The following is a 5,118-nucleotide window of genomic DNA, read 5'->3' as shown; positions in this document are numbered from 1 at the left end:
GGGAATGGATAGAAAGGTCTCCTTGTGAGTGGTGTACTTTAAATACAATTTGATGCAGCAGTTTTTGAGCAGAAAATTCAAAATTGAGAGAAAAATATTTTGTCTTTGTTTTGGTTGCAAAATCATTTCTGTACTCAAACGAACAATTTCCGAAAAAACATATAACGAAACACTTTAAGCTGGCTTGTCCTTGAAGTTTATTCTTCTTCAAACCCAAATATTTTCATCGATCATAAATTGAAAAGGAAAACGATAAATTTGAGATATTGGTTTTTGGTTAAAATAACTAGTTTTGTTTCAATTATGTTTGTCATTATACAAAGTGAGGTCACTAATTGCGCCAAGTGATCTCTTTTAAGGGACACAGAACTAAGTTGTGTCTCTATAGTGGCGTTTATTTTTCAAGCGGTTTGACGATCGAATCAAGCTATACATTTTTAAATACTATAATGTTTTTAATACTAGAAACAAAATGAATTTGAAAAGAAAACTATTTTAGGAGCAATAATCATTTCCTTTTGATTTACACCCTATAAAAATTTAAGTTGAACAATTTGTATTTTTTTTCAACACAAACAAAAAAAGTTTGCTTGATTTTAAATTTTGGTTTTTCATTTTTTTGTTAAATTTAGTCAAAAAACAACGAGGTTAGTTTATCTAAAAAAGTTTGATAAATGACACAATATGGATAAGTTTTGAAAAATTGTAGTTTTTTTTCATCAAGAGGATTTTTGTTTCATTTTGCGAAGCATTTCACATAAAAAATTTACGTTTTACATTATGAGGAATAGTTAAAATTATAAGCGTCAGGAAAATGGCGCGTACTGCACAAAGTGGTAAGGTGCTATGCAAAGGTTTAAGGAGTATTTTTAAAAAGTGAAACTTCTTAAGCATTAACTCCAAATATATATAAATTATCGTCTGATTTAAAAAAAAAACATTTAAAAACCCAATTTTTTGCAGCATATCGAATCATTTTCCACATTAAAAAACATCCGTGTGCTGAAAAAGGGTTTGGAAAATCCAATTTCACAAAAAGGGCTAACTGATAAGTTATCAAAAGTTTCCTGCGAATTGAATTTTGAAAACATAACCTTAAATGAAATTTGGTTTCTTTTTTTATCGAAACTATACGAGCGAGATTAGAAATTATACGTATTGAATCATACTAAGCCTAGTTTTCTAATTTACACTTTTAGATTTTTATATCCCCCTTATCTTTAAAATCATTCATTGTGACTGAAAAAAAAACTGTTACAAACTCTCAGGTATCAGAAAACAGGGCAAAAGTACCGGAGTAATTTATGCGAATCAGTTTTAACAAGTTTGCTTTACATTTGCAAATTTGAATTTCATCTGTTCCAGCACAATAGGACTATCATTTTTTTTACTCCAAACTAATTTTCTTTATTCTTTAAATTTTGATGCTTAATAATTGATATAAAGTTTGCAATCGAATGAAAACACAGCAATTTGATATTTAAAAATCAATTTTAGGCAAGTAAAAGAAAAAGAACATGAGGTTAGTGTAATCAGGTTGTCTCAGGCGTTGCTTTGGTCTCAAATTTTGTGTAAACTATTTAAAGATGCGATTGAACCTCCTCAGATGGTAACAAAAAATCATATTTTACTTGCCGTTTGCTGTTTTGTTGCTTGAGGACTAGCAGAGTATCTTTTTGTGGACTTGAAATTGAATTTTGCGTTCGAATGTTGAAGAACAAGTATTTTAAAATTTCTGAAAAATTAATTTCTTTTTTCTCAGAAAGTTTTGTTCTGACGACACAATTTATCCGCGATGCTTTTTCCTGCTACTTTTTTGTTTTTCTTGTTTTTTTATGATAGAACCTGAGCCTAATGTTTTTTTCTGCAAGTATGAAATTTCCAAAAAAATCTATTCCTGCTTTTAATACACTACTTGTCACAAAAAAATATTTCATTTGTATGTGGTGCCAGGAAATATAACAAAAAACAAAAAACAACATTGATTAAAAAACACAACAAAAATGTCGTTATTTTCACAAGAAAAATTTCCGTTTTGCAGGTAAAAATGTATCGAGTGAAAAACAATTTTCGGTATGTTGAACAAAACTTTTCATATATTTTTTACCCGGTAAATTTCCGTTTGTTTGTAAAAAGCACCCGATTTATCGTGTAAAACATACGACACAAATCGTGCAAATTTACACGAAAATTATGTAAATGGCTACAAAATTGTGTAACACTATTGCACCAACAAATCGTGTAAGTGTGTACAATTTTTCGTATGTTAGCGCACGACACGTTTTTTGAGTGTTCTGTGGCACTATTTTTAATTTTTTGCTGATTGTGTTTAAGTTTCTTTTTTTATAAAAGCGTCATTGTAGTCAAAAAGTTTTAGGAATTGCCTACCAACGGCACTTTACACAATTTTTGACATCAAACTTTCTGACAGGTTTGATTTTGATGCCTATTAAAAAGACGGATTTTTCTCAGTTTGGCGTCCCTTCTGAGAACTTGGTTGCTCTAAATTTCTAAATTCGTTTTTTGAGCTCAAATTGTTTGTACTTATGAGTTGGTTAGATTAACAAAACTTGGCCGACCTGAAAAAAGTCAACGCTTCAAAAAACGATTATATGATCACCACCCTTACAAAAGTCCTGTATCTGCTCCTGTACTCATGTTTTATTGTTCTAAGCTAATCTTGCACGGATTCTAAGATCGTCACTTTGTAAAAGCAACAATAATCAGAACGTTTTTTGAACAGGAATCTTTTGAATTTCGTTTTGAAATGTGATCAAAAACTGAAAGAATTATCTGCTACTACTTCGCCAACTGCGCAAGGTGCTTCTCACGTTATTTTCATGATACCCTATAGCAATAAGGTGAAAACCAAACAAAAATGCAGGTTTGGAAAAAATTTAGCTATATAAAAAGGTGTTTGAAGATGTTATTTTAAATTGTATGTAAATAATATTAAGCTGCCAATAATAGAATCTTATTACATCCAAGAAATGTACCACGACTTTGAAGATTTGAGACTCAATTTACTTCTTTTTTTTTTCAATAGTCATAAAATGGGCTTCTTACTCGTGAAGAATCGTGCTCTTTGATTTTAGAGTTGGCTCGGGACAAAAAATATAACACCGCTGGAAGCTGTTCTTTTCTCTGTCGTTCGCTTGCAAAGTCCTCATTTGAGATTTCTCTATTAGAAAACTCTTCAATTACGCTCGGAACTTCATTGGCGTAATCTCTCAACGCTCGCCATTCGACGAAGTTTTCGTTCGGGCTCGGTAACTCTGCGGGTTGAACTGAATTAAACGTTCTGGACGGGAAGAGAGCCGATCGTTTGCCGAGTGAGTCGACAAAAGAGCCCTGTGGATCTCCACGAGTTCGATGAACCCTCATGCTTGCTCGCTTCTCGGGGTGTATAGCCGCCAAGGTCGAGATGATCGAAATCGCGAGAGCGAACAACAATAGATTGATGCTAATCTGGGGTCTGCCTTCGCAACTGACCATTTCTGCTAGTATTTAGATTAGGCTGTTTGAAATCTGATGTTGATTTAAATAGCAAAACAATGTGTTTCTCCTTTCCGTAATTTCACGACCTAGAAATGGAAATTAACAATTAAAGTTACCAAGATTCAATTAGTTATTTACATTTGTCTAAATTTGTGTTGTTTTTTGACAAAGCCTTCCAAAAATGACAAAGCCTTCCAAAACAATACTTTCAGCGCCTGCGGTAGAGGAGTTTTTGGAAACAAAAGGCCTTTTTTAGAGTATTAAAGAGTTCAGAGAAACTACCCCGTTGGCTAAAAAAAACTTGAACTAAAATTTACCTTGGAAACAGTAAGACAAAACTTCTCCAGAAATTCGATTTCCTGGCGTTATAAATTGAACCATGATTGGTCTCAATTTGAGGCATTCTGCTCAAAAAACTTGCTGCCGTAGAATGTTCGAATATCATCGGAAAAAAGAGGAGGTTCTCATTGGAAGTAGAAAAGTAAATCTAATTTATAAAAAAAGGAAGCGTTACTTATTCGACTAACCTTGTCGATGTGTGAAAAAATATTGGAGCCTTCTCTTCTTTAACTTGTTTTATGATACTATTGTCTAGGCTGGGACCTACGCTGCCAAAACCTTTTAAAGATGCTAATGTTTGACATGGTTTGCCCTTTTTAGAGGATCTAACCCGCTGCGTCGTCTTTCAATGAACCCAGAATAATTATCACATATTTTAATTTTTTCGATAGTTTAAAAATAAAATATCGAATTACAAACCTGACGATGTGGAAATTAGGGTAAAATGAAGGACAAACTTTGGTCTCAGCTATCTTAAAGATTTGGTTCAATTCGACTCTCCAAAATGGACGGGAAAACAAGTGCATATCATTACGGGGAAGCGAGGCGGGATTGACAAACAACCAAATACTCTAATTTAAAATGCGATCACAATTAGCACTGATTAATGGTGAAAATTTGACCACTCAAATCTGGATTGAATATTTATCAATATGAAAAAAGAAGTTCTAAAATAGTTAGTATTTTTAACTTCAGGTGAGATGATTGAATACAGAACTTGTGACTGACAACGCGGAAAAAGTCAACTATTTTATTTTATGTAAAATGAGAGAAAACGTGTTTTTCTTGAAAAAAAACTTAGGTGTTAACCTGCAAATATCAGTTTCTTAAGACTGATTACAACTGGGGAATACAGGGCAAATTTTGCAGAAACTGACCAATTTAATTGTTTAACCGTGTCAGGAATATTTTGTCACGGGTGTTTTTAGCACAGCAGGTTGGACGAATTAACGCGTATTTCTGGCCAATTATCCGCAAAGTAAAGAAGAAAAAAACAGACTAGATGATCATCTCTAAAGCGAAAACCGCTTTTCTGGCCCCCTATTAAGACTTAAATGCAAATTTGTAGGTTACTTTTCCGTGCTCAAATATCTCGCTTCACTCAAGTAACGATCATGGATCATGGGTCATGTTTTTTATTTCCCTTGTTAATCGCTCTAATCATAACTTTCAAAGTGCAGTCACCATATAATCATCGCAGTGGGTGTATAGCAACTCGGTACGAGGTCGTGGTTTTATGTTCAGACTTAATAAGTCTAAATCGCTCCGCGTGGGGACCGA

At 33.2% G+C, this 5,118-nt stretch overlaps 1 long non-coding RNA gene across 1 annotated transcript; it reads right to left on the bottom strand.

Moving 5' to 3' along the window:
* Positions 1 to 2,916: 2,916 nt before the first annotated feature.
* Positions 2,917 to 4,796, bottom strand: LOC134839553 (uncharacterized). Its single transcript, XR_010162390.1, has 2 exons — positions 4,258 to 4,796; positions 2,917 to 3,584 (listed from the first exon to the last, which is right to left on the bottom strand). It is a non-coding gene; the product is annotated as an uncharacterized LOC134839553 (long non-coding RNA).
* Positions 4,797 to 5,118: the final 322 nt, after the last annotated feature.

Source organism: Symsagittifera roscoffensis, chromosome 2 (genome assembly GCF_963678635.1).
Source record: "Symsagittifera roscoffensis chromosome 2, txSymRosc1.1, whole genome shotgun sequence".
NCBI lineage: Eukaryota > Metazoa > Xenacoelomorpha > Acoela > Convolutidae > Symsagittifera > Symsagittifera roscoffensis.
The sequence above is the reverse complement of the archived record's forward strand: the minus strand, read 5'-3'. Positions and strand labels throughout refer to the sequence as shown.